The sequence below is a fragment of the Tenrec ecaudatus genome, chromosome 1 (assembly GCF_050624435.1).
Source record: "Tenrec ecaudatus isolate mTenEca1 chromosome 1, mTenEca1.hap1, whole genome shotgun sequence".
Lineage (NCBI taxonomy): Eukaryota > Metazoa > Chordata > Mammalia > Afrosoricida > Tenrecidae > Tenrec > Tenrec ecaudatus.
Genome location: NC_134530.1, coordinates 137,810,663 through 137,827,649, shown reverse-complemented (window position 1 = coordinate 137,827,649; position 16,987 = coordinate 137,810,663). Strand labels below are relative to the sequence as shown.

The following is a 16,987-nucleotide window of genomic DNA, read 5'->3' as shown; positions in this document are numbered from 1 at the left end:
CATCGGTACACTTTTAAGAAATGTCAGCCATATCTACATTAGTGTGCAATTTCAATTTTAATTTTGACAAGGCAAAATACATATATTTTGTGTTTCTGTGGTAAAGAAAGCATGGATTATAATTTCAATTGATTTTTTTGACAAGGCAGATTCATATATTTTGCTTTTCTCTGCTACATAAACCATGGATTAATTGGCTGTCGTCATCTGGATTTAAGGTGATGATGGGTCTTCATAAAGCATTTCATTTACCTTCATGTCGTTGTCATCCACGGAGACCTGGAGGCATATCTGCTCTTTGAAAGCCAAGGCCATCACCTAGGTAGGGCTTCACTTCATGCTGCGGCAGACAGCGCTTCAGGCAGGTGTCATAGTAGTCCTTCCTCCTCCCCAAGTGGTTGCCCTGCTTGTCAAATCCAAGACCAGGCATGAAGAGGAGATCAAGTCCCCCAGGTGACAAGGCCTCCTCTCGAACCTCTCCTTCACAGGCTCTTTTGGGAAGCGAAGACTTCTTCTCCCGCGATGCTAATTTCACCGTATCCATGTGATTGCTCTGGAACTGGTCCTGTGTGATGGAGCCACTTTTGCCTCGTTGGAAAATGTCCTTGAAGATCAACTCTGTCTCAATTTCATCTGCCATGCTCAGGAAAATGGAAATTATTTTGGACCTTTTTGAAACTGACGGTGGCCCATCACCTCTGGGTTCACAGGAAAGACTGAAGTAGCAGCTCCTCAGCGCTCATCGCCCGCAGATACTGCTTCAATTCACAACCATTTCACATGGAAATCGATCAGGTCCGCCCTCAGTCCCGGCCCCTTTCTACACTCAACTGGATCCCCGACCTGCAAGAGGGTGAAACGCTTGTGCCCTCTCCTTCCAGATCGCAGGGACCGCTCCCTTTCACTTTTTTATATAACACATATTGGAGGGGGTGTAGAGAGATTGGAACTCTTAGACACTGATGAGGGGCCTAGAAATATGTACAACCAGTGTGGAAAGTGACATAGTGATACCTAAAACAACTGACAAGAGTAATATATGGCCCAGCAATAGCTTTCCTGAGCATATACCTAAAAGAAATAAGAGAAAACAAGCAGGTGCATGCTTTCCAGTAACGAGTTCAGCACAGTTCACATTAGCAAGAAGTTAGAAACATCCCGAGTATCCATCAGTAGAATGGAGTAAATTACTCTGGTATGGACATACAATTGAATACTGTTTATCCCTTTAAATAAAGCAATGGAACCATGAACCACCTCATGATGTGCAGGGGGCTCAGGCCATTACGCTAAGTAAAATCTGTCAATCACAGGAGTACTAACTTTGTATGACTCCACTACTATAAGGATCATCTTTTATTTTATAGGTTAAATAAATAAAATATTTAGTGCACACATATAAGTAGGAATTACTCAAAGCAATCACAGCCCTGGTTTCTGCAGTAAGTCACTGCACGTAATGCATATTTAGAAAGACTTTCTTCCAGTACCCATTCTGTACTTCTTGTTCCCTCAGTGAGCACCTCAACTGTCTGTGGTTCTTTGTCTGGCAGACAAAACTTTCATCCATGAAGTGTAGAGACTACTGCAGCCATGTGAGAATTGGGGGGTTCTGTACTTTACCTTTGAATTTAATCACAAGATATAGTAGTATTAAAAAATGACCTAAGCAATCTCTTGGATTCCAGGCATATTCTTTTTTCATGTCCACTATGCAAAACTAACCCAAATGACCCTTGGAAATCAGGATCAACTGCACCACTCCGTACAGCAATACGCCTCTTTTCCTGTTGATCCAGAGGCCCGAGGAGTCCAAATCCAGAAAGAGGCACTCTTAACTTCCAGCTCAATGGAATCAGGGTTTCCAGTATTCTTCCCTTTGAAACTGAAAGCTCAAAATCAGATCAGCAGGATTAATGATGAGTGCCGCCACTCCCATGTGCACTCCTTGGTCCTAGGACCTGTGAATACTGCTTATTTAAGAAACACTAAATATTGGACAATGATTTACAAATACACAGCCTCCTGTAAACATTGCTCCAAATTGCAAGGTGTTGCCATCAAGTTGGTGTCATCATTGTATCCTTAGAAGTCCATTCTCTTGTTCTATCAAGCCAGCTAACTGCTTGCGGATGATGGGCAATCATCATAAATCCAGGGGTGTCCATAAGCATGGACCCATTGCCCACTTCATTTGCTTTTAAGAGAATCCCTTGATATGAGTTGATTCTGTGCTCATACTCTGTCTGTGAATGCGACATTCTGTAAGTCCACAAATGGTAGTTTTAGCAAAAGCATTGTGTGCAGGGAAAGCAAATACACATCAAGAGTGTCTATTCTAGTAAGAACAAAATGTTTTCCTTTCTTGGAGCAATTTGTCTTAACTAATCAATCTGCCACTAGATTTCTGTTTGATCTCACCAAGGAATGGCCCTGTCTCACGGACTCAATCTTGTCCTCTGCTGCTGGCGGATGGGCCAGTCAGCAATGACAATAGCCAAGTCAGTTTTGGTGAGTGAAAGCCCATTTTGCTGAGCCTACGGATAATCACCACTACCACTTTATGTACCCTTTGTGTGAGTACAAGAGTGGATGGGGAAAGAGGGTGGCCAGTTTCCATAGCACGTGTCATTTTATCCACTTGATTATTAAAGACCTTCTCTCCACATGTAACCCTGGTGGACATTCACATAAGAAATACATATCTTGACTTTTTTTTGCCAATCCAGAGACTTCTATCCATATACTTCTCCCCATTACCTCCTTGCCACTGATTTTCCAATACACTCCTTCCCAGTCCTTGATCATCCAACCAAGTCATGAATCAATATATAATCACACAGTAGGTCCATTTCTCCTTCCTAGTCAACATCCAGGTGTACTGTTAGTAGTTCTGGCCCCTTGGGGGCTTTCTCTTCACCACTGTTGACCAGGGAGGTCCCATAAAGGGTCCATAGTGCTGTTGTCCATTTCCAAGTCGTGCCTGCATGTGGTGCAGAGCCCTCAGTAAAGCAAGAGTGAGCTTCCTGTCCCCGGGTCAGCTAATCCTCCGGAAGTCCCCATGAGGCTATAGGTGCAGAATGGGAGAAAGATGGTACTGCGACAGGGTTGGAGAACATCAGACCAAATGGACCACTTCTTCATAAAACTTGCTTGTACCTTCAGGTCTTGCTCTCATCAAATCTCATATCACTGTCATTAAAAGATGGAGTGCTATCCCTGAAGACAAAAGGGATGCATAAACAAATGTGGTGAAGAAGGCGCATGGTGACCGGCTATTATAAGGTATAGCATTTGGGCTCTTAAAGGCTTCAAGTGAAACAAGTAGGCATCCAGCAGAGGAAGAAGTCCATATGGAAGAAGCACACCAGCCTGTGCAATTATGAGGTGTCATTGGGACCAGGTACCAGGCATCAGTAAGTCCCTCCAGGGGGAAGAACAATGGAAACCATGGGGGAAGGGAAATAGTGGTCAGTGTGAGATATGAAATTAATAATAATTTATAATCTACCAAGGGGTCATCAGGGTGGGGTGGGGGAAAGAGGAGATGATACTATGGACTCAATAGAAAGTAGCTGACTAGAAAAAATGATGGAAACATATGTGCAAATATGTCTGATATATCTGATGTATGGATTGTAACAAGAATTGTAAGAGCACTCAATACAATTATTTAAAAGACTGCAGTAATTGATGAAAAAAAAAGAAAGATGGAGTGCTTCTGTGCACAGCCAGAATTATGACTCTGAGGATCACAGCACACAGTGCATGATGGGTAGTGTAGGCCCCCTGGAGCCTTGGTGGCTGTGTTAGTCTGAGTACATTAGAGAAAGAAATCCACAGATCCACAGAAACTCATGTATAAGAGAGTTTTATATGGTTAAGAAAACATCAAGACAACATCACATCCCAGTGCTGCCCAAGCCCACAAGTCCAACATTAACCCATTAACCCATATGTCCAACACCATCCATATGTCCAACAAAGTCCTCCTCCATCTCACAAGACACACACATTGACGCTGCCTGCAGGAGGAAAGCCGAATCAGCTGGCAGGGATCTCAACACGGATGCTCCAGCACCCAGAGCTGTATTGGGGTAGGTCCATGCAGCTTCCCCTCGGGTTATATTGCAGGAAGTGAGACTTGTCAGCTGAAACAGGGAACTGGCTAAGGCAGCTGCACCCTGGTCCGACAATCAGAAAGCAAGAGACCCAAGAACTAGATAGGCGAGGCCCACTGAGTCATTTATCCCTCTGTCCTTCAATTTACCCCACATGTGTTTGTCAACCAGGTTGGCACAATAAACTACCTCAAAGGCCAATGGAGAGGGGTTAATTTCCACAAAGGCCCAGCAACAGACCAAAAGATATTTTTCAAAAGGGGAGTAGTCTGCAAAATACAGAGAGGTTTGCTCCCAAATCGTAAACATTTAAGTTGTCATTCACCAAAAGGAGCCTGTCAAACTCTCCAAAGTGTGTCTGTGTCTGCCATGGGCATCACAAGAACCATTGGATCAGCTGGATCATATAGCCCAAGTAGCAGAGAGACTTACACAGCAGCCTGAAACTGTTACAGAGCATTCTCTTATTCTGGGCATCACGCAAATGAAGCAGCACATCCAAATGAGGGATATACTGTCCCCCAAATACAAAGATGGATATCACATGTGTGTCTCCTTTTTAGTTATGGGAGGGGGCAGATGTAATAACTTATCTTTCACCATATAGGTATATTTCAACATGCTCTATGTCACTGGACCCCAAGAAAATTCACTGAGGTAGAATTTTTGTTTGGTTAATTTCCACCCACTGGAATACAGATCTTTTACCAATAAGTCTAAATTTATTGATACCTTTTCTTTATTGGATCCAGTCAGGAAAATATCATCAATGTAATGGACTAGTGTGACATTTTTTTGGATGAGAAAGGATATTAAGTTCTCTAAAGACTAATTATGGTATATTCCTGGAAAGTCAACATAATCATGAGGGAGAATTGTCTTAGTGTATTCCTGTCTAGGCCAACTGAAAGAAAACTGCTTCTTTGTAACTGGAATTGAGACAAAGACATTGCCTACAATTCAGGGGTCCTCAAAGTTTTAAACAGGGGGCCAGTTCCCTGTCCCTCAGACCCAATAAAGGGCTGGACTATAGGGTTTTTTTGGTTTTTGTTTCTTTAACTATGAACAAATCCCTATGCATCCTGCACATATCTTATTTTGAAGTAAAAAAGGGGGGGCGGGCAAAAACACCTGGTGGGCCGGATATATGTCCTAGGCGGGCTGAATGTGGCCCACGGGCTGTATTTTGAGGATGCCTGGGGCCCTAGATCAATAAATGCATACCAGGGACAAGGAGAGGTATTACACAGACCCAAACAGGTGAGTTAAATGAGGATGTGGTAGAAATCTCCATCCCTACGTCTTCAGGTTCTTGACAGTGACATTGATCTCTGCTTTACCTCCAGGAATGTGGAGTTGCTTTTGCTTAACTATGTTCCCAGGCAGGGGCCGTTCTAATTGTTTCCCCTTGACTTTTGTCCCCAAAATGGTCCTTACTCCACATTTCAGGGATCGAATTTGGGAGTTCTGTCAGGTGCTGAGTGTATTTGTCCCAAAAACACATTCTGGAACTGGGGAAATTGCTACAGATGTACTCAGAGGCCCACTGGATCAACTCAACTGTAAGATGGACTTGAACTAAGACTCCATTAATCATTTGACTTCCATATACTCCCACTGATTCGCGGGCCTTCAACTCTTTGGGTTCTCCTCGAATTAGTGTCAATTCAGAACCAGCGTCTGGTAATCCCCCAGAAGACGATTTCCTTTTCCCAAAGGAACAGTCACTCTTGTGATACACCCTTTGTGTACCTTTGGTGTCTACTCTCTCAATTAGTCAATGAACTTCCATAGTTAAATGCAAGATTTAAGGATCATTATTATGTCCATTTTGGCAAATAAAAAGAATAGCCCTTAATTAAATCAGACAATGTGTCCTTGAGTCTACAGAGCTAGAACTAACCCATAATCCAAATTACTATTAATTTTAATTTATTACTCTAGCTATTCATTAGTATGATCATAAATATATGATATTGTCACATTTTTGTGCCAGCAATGTAATCTCCCAAAGTTTCCATTTCACCTTGCCTGAAATGAAACTGTCAAACAGTGTCAGAGACATCAAAGTTCTAGATTTTTTTATCATTAAAATCATAATAAATAAAAAACCCTAAGGACTATTATGAAAATCACTTTTCAAGCAGTATTGAATGTTTAGTGAAAACTAAAGTTTAAGAAGTGTAGTAAAGCAATAGTTATCAAATACCAGATGTATTTTTATTATATTTAATACCCATAATATTAAATAGTTCTTGGCATATTTGGGTTCTGAATATGAACCAGAAATACTGAATAATGGTTCTCTTCATTCCTGAAAATGTATATTAAAGATGGAAGTTTTGGTTTGGCTAATATTTCATTTAGTTAATTATTAAATCTGAGGGATGAAATGGACCATCTGTGTGAGCAGCAGGAAGGGTGTTACACACCAACTAAAGTAGACTGTGCCTGAACATCACTTTACACCCCACTTTATTCACACAGGACAGAGAATCTTGATTTCGGTGTCGAAAAGAACCATGAAAGGTGTGAGCGCCATTAACCAACAGCCAAATTAAATGTAAAGTATTAGTTGGGGGTTTCAAAATGCAGCAAATCTCCACCGTGTTAAAATCATGGTGTCAGTAGAACAGTTCCGTTTATACAAACTCGAGGGGAGAATGCATCTCTTGATCTTATGGCTCGAATGCCTGCTTGTCTTCTTTGGTTTGTGGCTGCATCACTTCAGTCCCTGCATCCATCCTCACACTCCTCTTCCTTCTCATCTGTAGTAGTAGTTTCACTTTCTGTCAACTTGAATTTGTATCAAAAACTACTGGTGGAATATGCTTCCTTTTATGTGCTCTTTTATAAGGGAGAAATTGGAAATCCTCCCACCCCATCCCCTCTCTTTTTCTCTCCTCTCTCTGACCCCAATCTCCTTCCTACTTGCTGGGATCAGTGTCTTCCTCTAGGGGAAACTCCATGTGGGCCACCTGGCCCTGAGAGCTGTTGTGCCCTGCCATTCTTCCACCATCCTTGGATTTACTCACTGCACCCACAGGCCTGTCCTCTCCCTGCTTCCAGTTCATCTGTTAGCACCATTGGCCTACAACAATGTGAGTGGGAAAAGGGGCTCAACTAGAATTGGACTTAAGGCCTTGAGTTTGATTGGTCAGGGGCGACGTCTTGATGTAACATTGGTTCTTGAGATAAAGTTCTTTCTTGTAAACAGATGAATGGCACTGGTTTTGTTTCTCTAAACATTCCAGCCTAACATGTCATCTATGTCAACTTTTTCTCTACTGCTCACTTATAATGATACATGTGATTGTATTTAAGGTTCACCTGATAAAATCCCATCTCAAAGTCTTTACATTTAATTACATTTACAACTAAACATTCAAATCACACAAGGACTCCCACTAATAGTATTTATAATTACTTTTCTAAAAAAATATTATTTTGTTGTTGACTGTGGTAGTCACATAATCTGTTGTCAATTTGAGACTGAGACGTGAAGGGGTGGAGTTTAGCCTGTCAGTTGGTCACAGCTTGATGATCTCATTTGGAGGTGCTAAGGAGATGGGACACATGCTCACTCCCTACTAGACATTCCTGTGGAGAAGACACATGGAGCTACACTAAATGCCTCGGCATAGTCAAGAAAACACAAGGAAACAGCTTTCTAGTATTCTTTGCTTCCAGCTGAGATCCATCTGATACCAGCAATATTACCATGCTCTCCATGTTCTCTTCTGAATCTGGCTTGAGTTGTTGGCAGCTCCTTGCCAATGTATTGCCCCAAACAAGTTGAGTGAAATACAGGAAAAAGTTGAGTGTGATATTAATGATGTTGTTTGATCATTTCCTCATTCTATTGGGTCAATTTCCTTTGGAATGTATACAATTATGATTCTCTTCCAGTCAGTTGGTAAAGTAGCTGTCTTCCAAATGTCACCCAGCATAGATGGGTGAACATGTATAGAGCTGCCTCAGGTTACTGAAACATTTTCAGCTGGTCGTCTATAAATTTGGGGGTCTTGGTTTTCACCAATGCCCTCAATGCAGCTTTCCTTTCTTCCTTCACTACTATCTGTTCTTGCTCATATACTACTTCTTGAAGTGGTTGAATATCGACTAGTTCTTTTTGGTTTGGTGACTCTATGCATTCTTTTCATTTCCTTTTGGTGTTTTCTCCATAGTTCAGTATTTTACCCATAAAAAACTTTCAGCATTTTAGCTTCAGGTTTGAATTATACTTTCAGTTCGTTCAACTGGAGATTGTTCTTACCCTTTTATTTTTTGAATTCCCTATCTTTGTATGTTTTATTATAATTCTTTATTTTGTCCTTTATTTTTCTGTTATTCCAGTGATCTTTATTCAACAAAATTATCCTTCCTGTATAAACAGAATATTAAAAAAATTCAGAAAAGGGAAAACTCAGGAAAAGCATTGGCATATGGTTCAACCTAGAACTGATGAAGCTATAGGGACAGCAAGTAGAATAGTCGAATAAAGGTTTCTGGGGCTGGGTGGTGGTGGTGGTGGTGGTGGTGGTGTGTGTGTGTGTGTGTGTGTGTGTGTAAGTGGTGGCTGTGGCTGATGTCAAGGATTTCAAGAAGGAAAAGTATGTTTTGAAAAATTGATTATAGTAGCAATTATACAATACTGCTTAAGGTGATTAAACTATGAAATGATATATTTATATTAACTCCCAAAACAATATGTAATTATATATCATGAAATATTTATTTCTAATTAAAAATAAATGAAAATGTGTCTTGAAGCATGGTGTAGAATGAATGGGTAACGGTCTTCACGCTGGGTACTCTTTGTGGACATATCTGCATGTGGGTGGACCCGCCTGGAAATGGATAGAGGAGTGGTGTCTCTGTTCCTATGACCATCAGGATATGTGTTTTACAATGGTCTTTAGGTGACTCCTGTGAAAGGGTCGTTTGACCCCCAAAGGGGTCGTGACCCACAAGTTGAGAACCGCTGCCCTAGACATTGCTCTTTCTGATAACCGGGCACTATCTGATTCTTTATACTACACTTCACTGCATCGTGATTGATCTCCCCATGAGAATGCGTATCAAGGAAGGCCATGTCATAGGACTAATGCTTCTTAGATTATTGTTATGACTAAATGCAAACCCATACATCATTATTATTTCATTGGAAAAATATTTCCCATGGGACATAAGATAATTCATTCTATCAGTATTATCATTAATTTAGGCCATTGTACATCAGTTAAGCCACTGGTGAGAAAAGGAAATTATACATGTATAGACCAGCATTTTAGACCAAAGTACACAAATTGGTGACTTGTCCAGATCAGCTAAGGGACTGGACACTATTTATTCCAACAATGAGGATTGGAAATACAGCAAATTTTTCAATAACATTCACTCAAAAGGGCAGAACCATGACTGCTAGACGAACACATGTCACAAAAAAGAAAATTAATAAATATGAAGCCATAAAAATAGTAAATATATCATATTCCTAGGCCACCATTCACTGCACAACCTAAATATATAAGATTTGAACCAAAGTCCAGCATATAGATTATTAAATTGGGGGCTTTAACATACACAAATTAGCCTCAACATAAATATAGAAGCTTTAATTTTTCTAATTTAACATTTATCATAAGCATCCAATTATCTATATACGTACTTAAGCTAATTTTTTATTTTAAATTTATTTTTAAAATAAGGTGCTTTTAAAGAACATTTCAGTATGATAATATAAGTTAATTTTAAAGACTTTTTATACAGTGATTTTCCTTTAACTCTTCAATATTATACCAATATATTATTTGTGTTTACAAATAATATAAAAACTTCAGTAGGGAATTAATCGTACAACTGAACCAGGAAAAAAAGGGAAAGCAAACCAGAGGATCTATTTTATTTTTCATGGTCTAGTTCTTGAATAGTCCGACTGCTGCTTAATGGTAAAATGGCTCAATTTGTCTATGCCTCTAAGTCACCTGTACAATCATACATTTTTGTGCTTTACATTTGTTTCATCCCAGTAGTTATTAAAATTTTAAGACCTAGGTGGAAATAGCCAGCTCAGTACTTTATAAGACAGCATTCCCTTTTCTCTTTATAATATGAAATAGATGGAGAAAAGTACAATATTTTCATAATTAATTTTCACTATTAGCTTTTGCTTATGACAAGAAGTCATATTTTATATGATGGGGCAATATATTATAAACTTTATAAAGATATATAACAGTATTTCATAATCAAGCAAAAAGTAAAACCCTTGTAAATGCTAGCTTAGCTGAATTCTCCGAGAATATCAGACCCCGGTATGTGTGGCTATGTTATCATTACGTTATGTGGTGGTCTCACCAGCAGGACATGAATGTGGACCAAGGGGAATGAGACAGTGGATAAGAGAAGCCAATTAAATAATAAAGTATTTTATTAGGGATTCTGAATTAACTATTCCCTTCTGTGGAATTATTGCATCTAAAATACATAAACGGCATTAAGGAGTAATCACTAAGAGAAAATAATTTATTCAGTAGTTTATATCCTTTGAACTTGAGCTAGCAGCCTGTCATATTGCCTGCTGATTCTGGGATTTATTAGCCTCTGCAGTCTATAAGTCAGAAACCTGCCATCTTACTGATTGAACTTGGATTCATCTACCTCCTCAGCCAGAGCCAGCAGCTTAACCTCTGATCTGCCAATTTTTGTCTAATCAATTCCTGAAGCTATGTGAGTGAGGAGAAGACTCTAGTCCCACAACTGACCCATGGACTTAAAACATATCAGCCTCATCAACCACATGAGACATTTTCTTTCTATGATGTACATATATAAACTTCACACATTTTTTTCTCCAGAATCACTAGGGTAAGTACAAAAGGTAAACCCGAGAGAAGAGAGATTTTCAGTCATAAGACAAGGTGCTGTCCAAATACCAATGTGAAAATATGGTAAATGCAACCACTGTAGACATATTGACATGATGATTTGTTATGGCCATACTTCATTTCAAAGTACTCATATATTAATGTTAAAAATAAGTTTTGAAAATGAGTGTGTTAGACAGGGTTCTCTAGAGAGACAAAACCAGATTGCTAATAATTTTATATATATTTATACAGAGCGATAGATACATAACATATGAAATAAACAGTTAATTAAATTATAAAGCAGTACAAATGGCTCAGTGCAACTCACTCCCGAGAGACAGTTGTGAGACACTGGCAGTCCTTCAAGTCTTGAGGGCCGCCAGGTAGTCCTCCTTAGAACAATTCAGACTATCCGGGCACAGGCAGCAAACAGCAAGGCAGGTCACCAACTGTCAGCCAGATGACAAGGTCCACAGTCCCCAACTCAAGAGATGTAAATTCCAATTGTGTGGCAAAGCAGAACTTGAAAGAACCTCAAATTACAGCAACATGGTCCATGTGTTAGGTGTCCCACAGGTAGTGTTGCTTGCAAAATTGAGGCACAGAACAAGCAAGGCAGCCGCACACTGGTCCAATGGTCAAGGAGCAAGAGATCAGAAAGGCGAGGCTCGCCGAGCTATCTATCTCTCCATCCTTCAATTAGTCCCACGTGTATTTATTGGCCAGGTTGGCACAATAAACTAACTACCGCAATGAGTAACTAAAATGACTTGATTTATCTGATATAAAAATATAAAGCTATAAGGTAAATGAGAATAGTGTAATGAATAGAAAGTTATAGAAAGCAATTATGTATACATAAATTATATGATAAAGGATTTGTTTTAGGGTGGGTTCTCCAGAGGAAAAAAAAAACAGTAATTTATATATATATTCCAGGAAGTGACTCATAAGTCCAGTCGAGTTGAAAGTCATGGGTCAATATTAAGATGGAGGCTTTACCTGATTCACTTAGTTGTCAGGGGCTGCCAAACCAGGAAGCAGAAAGACCATAAACTGGTAGAGGCAAAGGTAGATCATTCCAAGTTCAGCAGGTAAAACTCATAGGTGCAATTGAATGAATTCAAGGCCTGTAGACAATATGACAGGCTGCTGATTGCTCCCAGGGTCTGCAGGCAATATGGTAGGTCACTGGCTCAATTGAAAGTTGATGATTGACATGCAGGATCCAGAACAGCAAGAGGAGAGGAAGTTCTCCATAGTGTCTCCTTTATACATAGAGGAAAGCAAGGATAAAATGGGCTGATAAGGATAACCTAGAAATTGCATCTCTCTCACAATCTTCAACCTTGATGGTATAGATGACTCATAGGAAAAACTCACTGGCGTCGAATCAATTTCAAATCATACTAACCCTGGCGGCAGAGTAGAACTGCCTCTGGATGTCCCAAGACTTTAATCTGGACAGGATGAGATAGACTCATTTGATTTCCACAAGAGCAGCTGATGGTTTCAAATGGACCAACTTATGGTTAGCAGCGATATGGTAACCCACTACATCACCCGGGCACATTTGAGAGGTTAAAGTCTTGGAGATACAGTGAGAGCTGCACATGCTTCCCCTTAAAACAGCAAGAGCCAGCCGGTCACACCCAATAGTTTGAGCTACCACTTAGCACCAAACATGGATTTGCACTTCAACTGAAAAAGCTACTGTTTCACTGCTACTTTGAAATTCCACATGGGATTTTCAAGTGGTTACCCCTATGTGCCCCTTGGGAAGGCAATTCTAGGAAACATAGTTACACTATATAGTAACTATATAGTATCTACTATAGAGTAGATCTCAATTCTACCTTACAAATCTGGCTGGACGGGTGCATGTATGCTCGCACAGATAGGAACTGGAAACATAGGGAATTCAGGACAGATGATCCCTTTAGGACCAGTGCTGAGAGTGGCAATACTGGGAGGGTGGAGAGAAGGTGGGGGAGAAAAGGGGAACAGATCACAAGGATCTACATATAACTCCCTTCCTGGGGACGGACAGCGGAGAAGTGGGTGAAGGGAGACATCAGATGGTGTAAGATATGACAAAATAATAATTATTTATAAATTATCAAGGGTTCATGGGGGAGGGAAGGGAGGGGGGAAATGAGAGGCTGATATCAAGGGCTCAAGTAGAAAGCAAATGTTTTGAGAGGTGAAGGCAACATATGTACAAATGTGCTTAACACAGTGCATGGATGGATGGTGACAAGAGTTGTACGAGCCCCCCCAAAATGATTTCTTTTAAATAGTCACACTAGTCTCACACTAAAAAAGGACAAAATGTCAATGAAGCTGAGACGATTCCATTGCAAATGAGTCAGTGCTAAAATCTAAATGTTATCCATTTACTATAAATGATTAAAATAAAAGTCTACACTACACTTTTTTGCAATGTTTGAATTTTGAAATTTGTCGAAATAAAAATTCTTTCAAAGGTGTGTGATGGTGAATTCATGACAGTATTTTGTTGACTATGCACCTGATTACGCCTCTCCAAACGCATTGCCATCCAGCGTTTCTGACTCACAGAGACCTTTTACGACAGGGCTGCCTCTGTGGGTTGTCGAGACTGCAGCTGTTTACCAGAGGCCAGGTCTCATCTTTCTCCCCACAATGGCTGGTTCTAAGAGCTTTGGAACTGCTGAATGACTTGAACTACTGGCAGTCCAACATGAGGGAGAAAAAAAGTTATATTGAAAATTATGTTGTAGTATTTACAAAGTCATACAAGCCAGTCATTTCTTTTTTTTTTTTTGCCAGTCATTTCTTAAAGCATCATATTTTTAGTCATCTGCCTCATGAGTGTATATATCAGTAGAAAATTTAATCACAATATACAAGTTATTCTATATTTTATTGACATAGAGAATTTGTATAATATTTTTATTGGAAAATACATTTCACCTTATAAAAGTTTATTTAATTTAGAATGGTTAATTCTGATATTTTATTTTATTTTGTGTGTATTTAGGTCATATAGAATTTTATTGGAGTCACTAAATTTCTCCATGATAAATATTTAAGTACAAACAATAAAAGCAACAACACATTTCTATATTTAAATTTACTCTTACACTAATCCTCTATGTTAATATTATTTTCAAATATGAGAAATGCTCTCAAATATCACCTTGGGAGAATTCACTTTTTAAGCATAATAACAAAGACTTAAAAAAATTATACATGGGATTTAAATAGCTGCCAATGGAAATCCTGTACTCTTTGTTAAAGATATTCCTCTCCAATTCAAAATAACAGATAAATCTGAACATTAGTATTCATATCATATTTTTCCAAAAATTAAGCATGCATTTCAATTAATATGGTTCTCACTAAGATAATGAAACTTCATTAAAGATGACTATGATAAAATATTCATTACATTTTCTTTGGTAGAAACCTGAAATTACAAAATCTACCTTATCTACAAATTAAAATGATTGCAAAAATAAATTAGATTCCCATGTATGTTTCCCTTCTATAATTTTACTTAAATTATTTTTTAAAATACAATTTTTGATAGTCCCGTTAAATAAATTATGTTATAACAGAATGCTTAATTATTTAGCATATGGTTCTTTGGGAAAGAAAAATGATTAGTGGATATTTACTGCATCCTAGACCAGATATAGTGTTACAGCTTCTTTATATGTTTGGGTAATCTAAGTAAGTACTTTGTAATTATATCGTTTTTTAAAAATAGAAACTTATGCATTTGAGAATTCAAATAATTATAAAAATATCATACAACCTACAAGGGGAGGAGTTGAGATATAAAATTAGATTTTTTTACCTCCAAGTCAAAGCTTGTGAGAGGGTGGTTTGAGAAATCTGTAAAGGGCATCTAAGGATGTAAGGAAAGTTGCGTTCACTAAGATATTAGCACAGATTTCTATGCCTCATTACAAACGGGCTACTAAATTTTAATCCGGTATTACATTTATTTATATTTGTAAAAGCATAATACTGTGAGGATATTGACTATCAGATTTTAGGATTAAATATAACAAGCAGTGCAGTGTTGAAAAATTATAGTTGCTAGACATATGAGGTTGAAATTAGAACAGAGATGACATTCTCACTGAAAAAGAAAAGAAGAATATATCCTTCCCAACGATATATGAAAGTGCAATCTCAAGAGCTGTTCATTGGATTTAAATAGTGATAAAGAAGGTCACATGACTAGCATAGTTCCTTTTAAAATGTTAGATTACATCAGTTTTTCTTCTTATTATTAGCTTTTAAAATTACTTTCTCTCTCTGATATCATAGAAAATATTAACATTTTGCTCACATAAATTGATAGAATAATAACCTAAAATAATCAGTGAAGAAAAAGAATATATTTATATATATTCTTGAACATAGAGTATCTTTTTTAATGATTTTATTGGGGACTCATATAACTCTTATCACAATCCGTACATACATCCAGTGTGTCAAGCATATTTGTACATTTGTTGCCTCATCATTTTCAAAACATTTTCTTTCTACTTGAGCCCTTGGTATCGGCTCTTCATTTTTTTCCCTCCCTCTCCCATACTGCTAAAGAATATCTTAGAAGCGTCTCAACCATTTAGATACAACCAATATTTTAAATGATTAATTACAACTGCTGAAGACATTATTTTTATAAAATGTTCTGTACCAGAAACTATGTCTGAAACTTTAAAAGATTAAAATCATAGAAAGAATTATTTTAAACCACAAAGAAAAAAACTAAAAATTAAAATATTGATATGTATAATGAAAAGATAAATATTTGGAAATGTACAAACATTAAAATTAAGATGAAAACAATTAATAACCAACAGCAACTAACAATGACCTGATCCTAAAAATTTGTCGGCCAAATTTATAAAAACTTAAATGAAAGAAAATCTTTATAAGGTTCACACATAATGAAATTTTAAAAATGTATTCCAAATCAGAACCTGACCATCAAATTGATTCCAACTTCTGGTAAATCTACAAGACAGAGAGAACTGTCCCAAGGTTCTGATCATTCCAGAGAGAGACCGTCACACCTCTCTCCCCTGCAGCAGTTAGGTAGGTTTGAGCCACCAATTTAGTGGACAGCAGCCAAGCACTTAACCATGGTGCCACCAGGGATTCTTTTGTGAAAAATTGATTAGAGGATTGTAAACTAAATTGGAAATCAAACATTTCCAAACTACACTGCTTGTACTATTTAGCAAAATGTTCTGGCATTCAATTTCCTAAGGATACCAGATTTTTACAAACAAATAATTATAATACCTGATTAAAATTTAGGTTCTCATGTTTAAATAAGGTATAGAACTTGTGCTCGTATTTTAATAAAAATAGTCTTCTTTTAGTAATCATCAAATGGGTCCAGAATAATCCATGTGTCAAAGAAATATTGACTGAAGAAATTAGGAACTATTTTAGACTAAATTTTAATAAATATGACATGTAAAAAAATGTGGGCAATGTTGCTAAATAATGGCTATGGTAAATAAATGTATATGTTTTTAATACTTCCACGAGGGAAAACAGACTTAAAATGACTAATGAATTTCCAACTCAAAAATCAAGTTACAAATCAAAAATTATAAATACAGGGATGAAAATAAGATCAAAAACTTTAAAATAGGAAACTGTCAAAATAGAAAACCTTGGCAAAGCTAAAAGACTATTTTTTGATGTATAAACCTCATGTTAGAAAATTAGAGAGAAACACACAAATCATCAATATCAGAAATGAAAGCGTTAGTATCATTGAATATCTGACAGCTAAAAGAGATTCTTAAGTTCCTCAAGGGCACAAACCATTCACATTCTACTCATAAACTAAAGGTTGGTAGTTCAAACACAACCATAGTGCCACCAAAGTAAACTTCTGGCTGTGCCGCATGAGAATTAGAGGAAGGCTTGTTAACAAACAACCTGGGAAGTGCAGATGACACAAGCTTGCTTAGA

General features: G+C 37.9%; 1 pseudogene; it reads right to left on the bottom strand.

The window, feature by feature from the left end:
- Positions 1-213: 213 nt before the first annotated feature.
- On the bottom strand, positions 214-720 carry LOC142436486 (5-formyltetrahydrofolate cyclo-ligase pseudogene; annotated as a pseudogene).
- Positions 721-16,987: the final 16,267 nt, after the last annotated feature.